This window comes from Cetorhinus maximus, chromosome 21 (genome assembly GCF_964194155.1).
Source record: "Cetorhinus maximus chromosome 21, sCetMax3.hap1.1, whole genome shotgun sequence".
In the NCBI taxonomy this organism is placed as follows: Eukaryota; Metazoa; Chordata; class Chondrichthyes; order Lamniformes; family Cetorhinidae; genus Cetorhinus; species Cetorhinus maximus.
In genome coordinates this window covers 62,860,321-62,875,993 of record NC_135899.1, presented here as the reverse complement: position 1 = coordinate 62,875,993, position 15,673 = coordinate 62,860,321, and positions in this window count along the sequence as shown.

Sequence of the window (15,673 nt, the reverse complement as noted above, 5' to 3'; positions counted from 1 at the left end):
CTCACCCATCCTCTCACACACACACACACACACACACACACACACACACACTCACCGATCCTCACACACACTCACCCATCCTCACACACACTCACCCATCCTCACACACACACACTCACCCATCCTCACACACACACACTCACCCATCCTCACACACACACACTCACCCATCCTCACACACACACACTCACCCATCCTCACACACACTCACCCATCCTCACACACACTCACCCATCCTCACACACACTCACCCATCCTCACACACACTCACCCATCCTCACACACACTCACCCATCCTCACACACTCACTCACCCATCCTCACACACTCACTCACCCATCCTCACACACTCACTCACCCATCCTCACACACTTACACACACAAAAACTCACCCATGCTCACACACTCTCACCTTTCCTCACATACACACACAACCAAACAAACACAAACACACACTCACCCATCCTCACACGCACACTCGCCCATCCTCACACACCCTCAACCATCCTCACACACACACACTCACTGATCCTCTCTCACACACACACACACCCATCCTCTCTCTCTCGCACACACAAACACACACACTCACCCATCCTCACTCACACACACACCCTCATCCTCACACACCCATCCGCACACACTTACACACAATCACCCATCTTCACACACACACACTCACAGTTCCTCATAAACACACTCACCCATCCTCACACACACATTCACCCATCCTCACAAACACACTCACCCATCTTCACACACACACCCACACAAACACACTCATCGATCCTCTCACACACACACAAACACACACACACCGATCCTCTCACACTCAGCCATCCTCACACACACACTCACCCATCCTCACACACTCATCTATCCTCACACATACACACTCACCCATTCTCTCACTAACCCATTCTTACACACGCACAAACACATACACACCCATCCTCACACACACTAACCCATCATCACGCGCACACATACACATTCACCCATCTACACACACGCACACACACTCACACAAAGTGTCCCCATCCTCACACACACCCTCACCCACCTCGCACATACACTCACCCATCTACACACACACATGCGCACACACACTCAACCATCCTCACACACACATTCACCCATCCTCACTCACACAAACACACACACATTCACCCATCCTCACACAGACACACACTCACCCATCCTCATAAACACATTCACCCATCCTCACACACACACACTCACCCATCCTCACAAACACACACACACACCGATCCTCACACACACTCACCCATCCTCACACACACACACTCACCCATCCTCACACACACACACACGCACCGATCCTCACACACACTCACCCATCCTCACACACACTCACCCATCCTCATACACACACACTCACCCATCCTCACACACACTCACCCAAACTCATACACACATACTCACCCATCCTCACAAACACACACACACTCACCCATCCTCATACATACATACTCACCCATCGTCACACACACGCACACACACACACACACACACACGCACCGATCCTCACACACACTCACCCATCCTCACACACACACTCACCCATCCTCATACACACACACTCACCCATCCTCACAAACACACACACACTCACCCATCCTCATACATACACACTCACCCATCATCACACACACACAAACACACACTCACCAATCCTCTCATACTCACACACATGCACTCACCCATCCTCACACACACTCACCCATCCTCACACACTCACCTACTCACCTATCCTCACACACCCACACCCATCCTAACACACAGACATACTCACCCATCCTCACACACAGACATACTCACCCATCCTCTCACTAACACACCCATTCTTACACACGCACAAACACATACACACCCATCCTCACACACACTAACCCATCATCACACACACACATACACATTCACCCATCTACACACATGCACACACACTCACACAATGTTTCCTCATCCTCACACACACCCCCACCCACCCTTGCACACATACTCACCCATCCTCACACACACACGCACACACACTCAACCATCCTCAATCACAAACACACACATTCACCCATCCTCACACACACCCTCACCCACCCTCGCACACATACTCACCAATCCTCACACACACATGCACACACACACTCAACCATCCTCAGACACACACATTCACACATCCTCAATCACACACACACACATTCACCCATCCTCACACACACACACTCACCCATCCTCATAAACACACTCACCCATCCTCACACACACACTCACCCATCCTCACACACACACACAAACACACACTCACCGATCCTTTCACACACACACACTCACTGATCCTCTCACATACACACACCCACAAACATTCACCCATCCTCACACACACATACACCCATCCTCTCTCTCTCTCACACACATCCACACCCTCACCTATTCTCACACACATACACACACATCCTCACACACACATTCACTCACCCATCCTCACACACACACACTCACCCATCCTCATAAACACACTCACCCATCCTCACACACACACTCACCCATCCTCACACACACACACAAACACACACTCACCGATCCTCTCACACACACACACTCACTGATCCTCTCACATACACACCCATCCTCTCTCTTGCACACACACAAACACACACAGTCACACTCCCGCACCCTCAGTCACACACACACACTCCCCCAACCTCACACTCACCCTTCCTCACAAGCACACTGACCCATACGCACACTCACCCATCCTCACATACACACTCACCCATCCTCACACACACAAGCACTCACCCATCCTCACACTCACACATACGCACTCACCCATCCTCTCACACACACACACACACACACACACACACACACACTCACCGATCCTCACACACACTCACCCATCCTCACACACACTCACCCATCCTCACACACACTCACCCATCCTCACACACACTCACCCATCCTCACACACATTCACCCATCCTCACACACTCACACTCACCCATCCTCACACACACACACTCACCCATCCTCACACACACACACTCACCCATCCTCACACACACACACTCACCCATTCTCACACACACTCACCCATCCTCACACACACTCACCCATCCTCACACACACTCACCCATCCTCACACACACTCACCCATCCTCACACACACTCACCCATCCTCACACACACTCACCCATCCTCACACACACTCATCCATCCTCACACACTCACTCAACCATCCTCACACACTCACTCACCCATCCTCACACACTCACTCACCCATCCTCACACACTCACTCACCCATCCTCACACACTCACACACACACACCCATCCTCACATACACTCACCCATCCTCACACACACTCACCCATCCTCACAAACACACACACACAAAAACTCACCCATGCTCACACACTCTCACCTTTCCTCACACACACACACACCCAAACAAACACAAACACACACTCACCCATCCTCACACGCACACTCGCCCATCCTCACACACCTTCAACCATCCTCACACACACACACTCACTGATCCTCTCTCACACACACACACACCCATCCTCTCTCTCTCGCACACACAAACACACACACTTACCCATCCTCACTCACACACACACCCTCATCCTCACACACCCATCCGCACACACTTACACACAATCACCCATCTTCACACACACACACTCACCGTTCCTCATAAACACACTCACCCATCCTCACACACACATTCACCCATCCTCACAAACACACTCACCCATCTTCACACACACACCCACACAAACACACTCATCGATCCTCTCACACACACACAAACACACACACACCGATCCTCTCACACTCAGCCATCCTCACACACACACTCACCCATCCTCACACACTCATCTATCCTCACACATACACACTCACCCATTCTCTCACTAACCCATTCTTACACACGCACAAACACATACACACCCATCCTCACACACACTAACCCATCATCACGCGCACACATACACATTCACCCATCTACACACACGCACACACACTCACACAAAGTGTCCCCATCCTCACACACACCCTCACCCACCTCGCACATACACTCACCCATCTTCACACACACATGCGCACACACACTCAACCATCCTCACACACACACATTCACCCATCCTCACTCACACAAACACACACACATTCACCCATCCTCACACAGACACACACTCACCCATCCTCATAAACACATTCACCCATCCTCACACAGACACACACTCACCCATCCTCACAAACACACACACACACCGATCCTCACACACACTCACCCATCCTCACACACACACACACTCACCCATCCTCACACACACACACACGCACCGATCCTCACACACACTCACCCATCCTCACACACACTCACCCATCCTCACACACACTCACCCATCCTCACACACACTCACCCAAACTCATACACATATACTCACCGATCCTCACAAACACACACACACTCACCCATCCTCATACATACACACTCACCCATCCTCACACACACGCACACACACACACACACACACGCACCGATCCTCACACACACTCACCCATCCTCACACACACACTCACCCATCCTCATACACATACACTCACCCATCCTCACAAACACACTCACCCATCCTCATACATACACACTCACCCATCCTCACAAACACACACACACGCGCACCGATCCTCACACACACACACCCATCCTCACACACACACTCACCCATCCCCTCTCTCTCACACACACCAACATTCACCCATCCTCACAGATGTACACACACATCCTCACACACACTCACTCACCCATCCTCACACACACACACTCACCCATCCTCACACACACACACTCACCCATCCTCATAAACACACTCACCCATCCTCACACACACACTCACCCATCCTCACACACACGCACAAACACACACTCACCGATCCTCTCACATACACACACCCATCCTCTCTCTTGCACAAACACAAACACACACACACACACTCCCGCACCCTCAGTCACACACACACACTCCCCCAACCTCACACTCACCCTTCCTCACAAGCACACTCACCCATACGCACACTCACCCATCCTCACATATACACTCAACCATCCTCACACACACGCACTCACCCATCCTCACACTCACACATACGCACTCACCCATCCTCACACACACACACACACTCACCGATCCTCACACGCACTCACCCATCCTCACACTCACACATACGCACTCACCCATCCTCACACACACACACACACTCACCGATCCTCACACACACTCACCCATCCTCACGCACACTCACCCATCCTCACACACACTCACCCATCCTCACACACACTCACCCATCCTCACACACACACACACAGACACTCATCGATCCTCACACACACACACACACTCACTGATCCTCTCACATACACACACCCACAAACATTCACCCATCCTCACACACACATACACCCATCCTCTCTCTCACACACACCCACACCCTCACCTATTCTCACACACATACACACACATCCTCACACACACATTCACTCACCCATCCTCATAAACACACTCACCCATCCTCACACACACACAAACTCACCGATCCTCTCACACACACACACTCACTGATCCTCTCACACACACACACCCATCCTCTCTCTTGCACACACACAAACACACACACTCACACTCCCGCAGTCACACACACACACTCCCCCAACCTCACACTCACCCTTCCTCACAAGCACAATCACCCATACGCACACTCACCCATCCTCACATACACACTCACCCATCCTCACACACACGCACTCACTCATCCTCACACTCACACATACACACTCACCCATCCTCACACACACACACACACTCACCCATCCTCACACATACTCACCCATCCTCACACACACTCACCCATCCTCACACACACTCACCCATCCTCACACACACTCACCCATCCTCACACACACACACTCACCCATCCTCACACACACACACTCACCCATCCTCACACACACACACACTCATCCATCCTCACACACACACACACTCACCCATCCTCACACACACACACTCACCCATCCTCACACACACACACTCACCCATCCTCACACACACACACTCACCCATCCTCACACACACACTCACCCATCCTCATACACACACACTCACCCATCCTCACACACACACACTCACCCATCCTCACACACACACACTCACCCATCCTCACACACACACACTCACCCATCCTCACACACACTCACCCATCCTCACACACACTCACCCATCCTCACACACACTCACCCATCCTCACACACACTCACCCATCCTCACACACACTCACCCATCCTCACACACACTCAGCCATCCTCACACACGCTCACCCATCCTCACACACTCACTCACCCATCCTCACACACTCACTCACCCATCCTCACACACACACACACACACACCCATCCTCACATACACTCACCCATCCTCACACACTCACTCACCCATCCTCACAAACACACACACACAAAAACTCACCCATGCTCACACACTCTCACCTTTCCTCACACACACACACACCCAAACAAACACAAACACACACTCACCCATCCTCACACGCCCTCAACCATCCTCACACACACACACTCACTGATCCTCTCTCACACACACACCCATCCTCTCTCTCTCTCGCACACACAAACACATACACACCCATCCTCACACACACTAACCCATCATCACGCGCACACACACACATTCACCCATCTACACACACGCACACACACTCACACAAAGTGTCCCCATCCTCACACACACCCTCACCCACCTCGCACATACACTCACCCATCTTCACACACACATGCGCACACACACTCAACCATCCTCACACACACACATTCACCCATCCTCACTCACACAAACACACACACATTCACCCATCCTCACACAGACACACACTCACCCATCCTCATAAACACATTCACCCATCCTCACACACACACACTCACCCATCCTCACAAACACACACACACACTGATCCTCACACACACTCACACATCCTCACACACACACACACTCACCCATCCTCACACACACACACGCGCACCGATCCTCACACACATTCACCCATCCTCACACACACTCACCCATCCTCATACACACACACTCACCCATCCTCACACACACTCACCCAAACTCATACACACATACTCACCCATCCTCACAAACACACACACACACACCCATCCTCACACACGCACACACACACGCACGCACCGATCCTCACACACACTCACCCATCCTCACACACACACACACCCATCCTCACTCACACACACACCCTCATCCTCACACACCCATCCGCACACACTTACACACAATCACCCATCTTCACACACACACACTCACCGTTCCTCATAAACACACTCACCCATCCTCACAAACACACTCACCCATCCTCACACACACTCACCCATCCTCACACACACTCACCCATCCTCACACACACACTCACCCATCCTCACACACTCACTCACCCATCCTCACACACTCTCACCCATCCTCACACACACACACACCCTCATCCTCACACACCCATCCTCTCTCTCTCTCGCACACACAAACACACACACTCACCCATCCTCACTCACACACACACCCTCATCCTCACACACCCATCCGCACACACTTACACACAATCACCCATCTTCACACACACACACTCACCGTTCCTCATAAACACACTCACCCATCCTCACACACACATTCACCCATCCTCACAAACACACTCACCCATCTTCACACACACACCCACACAAACACACTCATCGATCCTCTCACACACACACAAACACACACACACCGATCCTCTCACACTCAGCCATCCTCACACACACACTCACCCATCCTCACACACTCATCTATCCTCACACATACACACTCACCCATTCTCTCACTAACCCATTCTTACACACGCACAAACACATACACACCCATCCTCACACACACTAACCCATCATCACGCGCACACATACACATTCACCCATCTACACACACGCACACACACTCACACAAAGTGTCCCCATCCTCACACACACCCTCACCCACCTCGCACATACACTCACCCATCTTCACACACACATGCGCACACACGCTCAACCATCCTCACACACACACATTCACTCATCCTCACTCACACAAACACACACACATTCACCCATCCTCACACAGACACACACTCACCAATCCTCATAAACACATTCACCCATCCTCACACACACACACTCACCCATCCTCACAAACACACACACACACCGATTCACACACACAAACACTCACCCATCCTCACACACACACACACGCACCGATCCTCACACACACTCACCCATCCTCACACACACTCACCCATCCTCACACACACTCACCCATCCTCACACACACTCACCCATCCTCACACACACTCACCCATCCTCACACACACTCACCCATCCTCACACACACTCACCCATCCTCACACACACTCACCCATCCTCACACACACTCACCCATCCTCACACACACTCACCCATCCTCACACACACTCACCCATCCTCACACACACTCACCCATCCTCACACACACTCACCCATCCTCACACACACTCACCCAAACTCATACACATATACTCACCCATCCTCACAAACACACACACACTCACCCATCCTCACACACACACTCACCCATCCTCATACACACACACTCACCCATCCTCACAAACACACACACACTCACCCATCCTCATACATACACACTCACCCATCCTCACAAACACACACACACGCGCACCGATCCTCACACACACACTCATCCATCCTCTCTCTCTCACACACACCAACATTCACCCATCCTCACACATGTACACACACATCCTCACACACACTCACTCACCCATCCTCACACACACACACTCTCCCATCCTCATAAACACACTCACCCATCCTCACACACACACCCACCCATCCTCACACACACACACAAACACACACTCACCGATCCTCTCCCATACACACACCCATCCTCTCTCTTGCACACACACAAACACACACACTCACGCTCCCGCACCCTCAGTCACACAAACACACGCCCCCAACCTCACACTCACCCTTCCTCACAAGCACACTCACCCATACGCACACTCACCCATCCTCACATACACACTCAACCATCCTCACACACACGCACTCACCCATCCTCACACTCACACATACGCACTCACCCATCCTCACACACACACACACACTCACCCATCCTCACACACACTCACCCATCCTCACACACACTCACCCATCCTCACACACACTCACCCATCCTCACACACACACACACACACACTCATCGATCCTCACACACACACACACTCACTGATCCTCTCTCATACACACACCCACAAACATTCACCCATCCTCACACACACATACACCCATCCTCTCTCTCTCTCTCACACACACCCACACCCTCACCTATTCTCACACACATACACACACATCCTCACACACACACACTCACCCATCCTCACACACACACAAACACACACTCACCGATCCTCTCACACACACACACACACACACACACTCACTGATCCTCTCACACACACACACCCATCCTCTCTCTTGCACACACACAAACACACACACTCACACTCCCGCAGTCACACACACACACTCCCCCAACCTCACACACCCTTCCTCACAAGCACACTCACCCATACGCACACTCACCCATCCTCACATACACACTCACCCATCCTCACACACACGCACTCACCCATCCTCACACTCACACATACGCACTCACCCATCCTCACACACACACACACACACTCACCCATCCTCACACACACTCACCCATCCTCACGCACATTCACCCATCCTCACACACACACACTCACCCATCCTCACACACACTCATCCATCCTCACACATTCACCCATCCTCACACACACTCACCCATCCTCACACACTCACTCACCCATCCTCACACACTCACTCACCCATCCTCACACACTCACTCACCCATCCTCACACACTCACTCACCCATCCTCACACACTCACTCACCCATCCTCACACACTCACTCACCCATCCTCACACACTCACTCACCCATCCTCACACACTCACTCACCCATCCTCACACACTCACACACACACACCCATCCTCACATACACTCACTCACCCATCCTCACAAACACACACACACAAAAACTCACCCATGCTCACACACTCTCACCTTTCCTCACACACACACACACACCCAAACAAACACAAACACACACTCACCCATCCTCACACGCACACTCGCCCATCCTCACACACCTTCAACCATCCTCACACACACACACTCACTGATCCTCTCTCACACACACACACACCCATCCTCTCTCTCTTTCGCACACACAAACACACACACTCACCCATCCTCACACACACACACACCCATCCTCACTCACACACACACCCTCATCCTCACACACCCATCCGCACACATTTACACACAATCACCCATCTTCACACACACACACTCACCGTTCCTCATAAACACACTCACCCATCCTCACACACACATTCACCCATCCTCACAAACACACTCACCCATCTTCACACACACACCCACACAAACACACTCATCGATCCTCTCACACACACACAAACACACACACACCGATCCTCTCACACTCAGCCATCCTCACACACACACTCACCCATCCTCACACACTCATCTATCCTCACACACTCATCTATCCTCACACATACACACTCACCCATTCTCTCACTAACCCATTCTTACACACGCACAAACACATACACACCCATCCTCACACACACTAACCCATCATCACGCGCACACATACACATTCACCCATCTACACACACGCACACACACTCACACAAAGTGTCCCCATCCTCACACACACCCTCACCCACCTCGCACATACACTCACCCATCTTCACACACACATGCGCACACACGCTCAACCATCCTCACACACACACATTCACCCATCCTCACTCACACAAACACACACACATTCACCCATCCTCACACAGACACACACTCACCCATCCTCATAAACACATTCACCCATCCTCACACACACACACTCACCAATCCTCACACACACTCACCCATCCTCACACACACACACACTCACCCATCCTCACACACACACACACGCACCGATCCTCACACACACTCACCTATCCTCACACACACTCACCCATCCTCACACACACTCACCCATCCTCACACACACTCACCCATCCTCACACACACTCACCCATCCTCACACACACTCACCCATCCTCACACACACTCACCCATCCTCATAAACACATTCACCCATCCTCACACACACACACTCACCAATCCTCACACACACTCACCCATCCTCACACACACACACACTCACCCATCCTCACACACACACACACACGCACCGATCCTCACACACACTCACCCATCCTCACACACACTCACCCATCTTCACACACACATGCGCACACACGCTCAACCATCCTCACACACACACATTCACCCATCCTCACTCACACAAACACACACACATTCACCCATCCTCACACAGACACACACTCACCCATCCTCATAAACACATTCACCCATCCTCACACACACACACTCACCCATCCTCACAAACACACACACACACCGATCCTCACACACACTCACCCATCGTCACACACATACACTCACCCATCCTCACACACACACACGCACCGATCCTCACACACACTCACCCATCCTCACACACACTCACCCACCCTCATACACACACACTCACCCATCCTCATACACACACACTCACCCATCCTCACACACACACTCACCCATCCTCACACACACACTCACCCATCCTCACACACACACACCCAAACTCATACACACATACTCACCCATCCTCACAAACACACACACTCACCCATCCTCACACACACACTCACCCATCCTCACACACACACTCACCCATCCTCACACACACACACCCAAACTCATACACACATACTCACCCATCCTCACAAACACACACACACACCCATCCTCACACACGCACACACACACACGCACGCACCGATCCTCACACACACTCACCAATCCTCACACACACACTCACCCATCCTCACTCACACACACACCCTCATCCTCACACACCCATCCGCACACACTTACACACAATCACCCATCTTCACACACACACACTCACCGTTCCTCATAAACACACTCACCCATCCTCACACACACATTCACCCATCCTCACAAACACACTCACCCATCTTCACACACACACCCACGCAAACACACTCATCGATCCTCTCACACACACACAAACACACACACACCGATCCTCTCACACTCAGCCATCCTCACACACACACTCACCCATCCTCACACACTCATCTATCCTCACACATACACACTCACCCATTCTCTCACTAACCCATTCTTACACACGCACAAACACATACACACCCATCCTCACACACACTAACCCATCATCACGCGCACACATACACATTCACCCATCTACACACACGCACACACACTCACACAAAGTGTCCCCATCCTCACACACACCCTCACCCACCTCGCACATACACTCACCCATCTTCACACACACATGCGCACACACGCTCAACCATCCTCACACACACACATTCACCCATCCTCACTCACACAAACACACACACATTCACCCATCCTCACACAGACACACACTCACCCATCCTCATAAACACATTCACCCATCCTCACACACACACACTCACCAATCCTCACACACACTCACCCATCTTCACACACACTCACACTCACCCATCCTCACACACACTCACACTCACCCATCCTCACACACACTCACACTCACCCATCCTCACACACACTCACACTCACCCATCCTCACACACACTCACACTCACCCATCCTCACACACACTCGCCCATCCTCACACACACTCGCCCATCCTCACACACACTCGCCCATCCTCACACACACTCGCCCATCCTCACACACACTCGCCCATCCTCACACACACTCGCCCATCCTCACACACACTCGCCCATCCTCACACACACTCGCCCATCCTCACACACACTCGCCCATCCTCACACACACTCGCCCATCCTCACACACACTCGCCCATCCTCACACACACTCGCCCATCCTCACACACACTCGCCCATCCTCACACACACTCGCCCATCCTCACACACACTCGCCCATCCTCACACACACTCGCCCATCCTCACACACACTCGCCCATCCTCACACACACTCGCCCATCCTCACACATACTCGCCCATCCTCACACACACTCGCCCATCCTCACACACACTCACCCATCCTCACACACACTCACCCATCCTCACACACACTCACCCATCCTCACACACACTCACCCAAACTCATACATATATACTCACCCATCCTCACAAACACACACACACTCACCCATCCTCACAAACACACACACACACCCATCCTCACACACACGCACACACACACACACGCACCGATCCTCACACACACTCACCCATCCTCACACACACACTCACCCATCCTCATACACACACACTCACCCATCCTCACAAACACACACACACTCACCCATACTCATACATACACACTCACCCATCCTCACAAACACACACAGACGCGCACCGATCCTCACACACACACACCCATCCTCTCTCTCTCACACACACCAACATTCACCCATCCTCACACATGTACACACACATCCTCACACACACTCACTCACCCATCCTCACACACACATTCTCCCATCCTCATAAACACACTCACCCATCCTCACACACACACCCACCCATCCTCACACACACACACAAACACACACTCACCGATCCTCTCACATACACACACCCATCCTCTCTCTTGCACACACACAAACACACACACTCACGCTCCCGCACCCTCAGTCACACAAACACACTCCCCCAACCTCACACTCACCCTTCCTCACAAGCACACTCACCCATACGCACACTCACCCATCCTCACATACACACTCAACCATCCTCACACACACGCACTCACCCATCCTCACACTCACACATACGCACTCACCCATCCTCACACACACACACACACTCACCCATCCTCACACACACTCACCCATCCTTACACACACTCACCCATCCTCACACACACTCACCCATCCTCACACACACACACACACACACACACACACTCATCGATCCTCACACACACACACTCACTGATCCTCTCACATACACACACCCACAAACATTCACCCATCCTCACACACACATACACCCATCCTCTCTCTCATACACACCCACACCCTCACCTATTCTCACACACATACACACACATCCTCACACACACATTCACTCACCCATCCTCATAAACACACTCACCCATCCTCACACACACACTCACCCATCCTCACACACACACAAACACAGACTCACCGATCCTCTCACACACACACACACACTCACTGATCCTCTCACATACACACACCCATCCTCTCTCTTGCACACACACAAACACACACTCACACTCCCGCAGTCACACACACACACTCCCCCAACCTCACACTCACCCTTCCTCACAAGCACACTCACCCATACGCACACTCACCCATCCTCACATACACACTCACCCATCCTCACACACACGCACTCACCCATCCTCACACTCACACATACGCCCTCACCCATCCTCTCACACACACACACACACACACACACTCACCCATCCTCACACACACTCACCCATCCTCACACACACTCACCCATCCTCACACACACTCACCCATCCTCACACACACTCACCCATCCTCACACACACACACTCACCCATCCTCACACACACACACTCACCCATCCTCACACACACTCACCCATCCTCACACACATTCACCCATCCTCACACACACTCACCCATTCTCACACACACTCACCCATCCTCACACACACTCACCCATCCTCACACACACTCACCCATCCTCACCCATCCTCACACACACTCACCCATCCTCACACACTCACTCACCCATCCTCACACACTCACACACACACACCCATCCTCACATACACTCACCCATCCTCACACACTCACTCACCCATCCTCACAAACACACACACACAAAAACTCACCCATGCTCACACACTCTCACCTTTCCTCACACACACACACACCCAAGCAAACACAAACACACACTCACCCATCCTCACACGCACACTCGCCCATCCTCACACACCCTCAACCATCCTCACACACACACACTCACTGATCCTCTCTCTCACACACACACACCCATCCTCTCTCTCTCTCGCACACACAAACACACACAATCACCCATCCTCACACACACACACACCCTCATCCTCACACACCCATCCTCTCTCTCTCTCGCACACACAAACACACACACTTACCCATCCTCACTCACACACACACCCTCATCCTCACACACCCATCCGCACACACTTACACACAATCACCCATCTTCACACACACACACTCACCGTTCCTCATAAACACACTCACCCATCCTCACACACACATTCACCCATCCTCACAAACACACTCACCCATCTTCACACACACACCCACGCAAA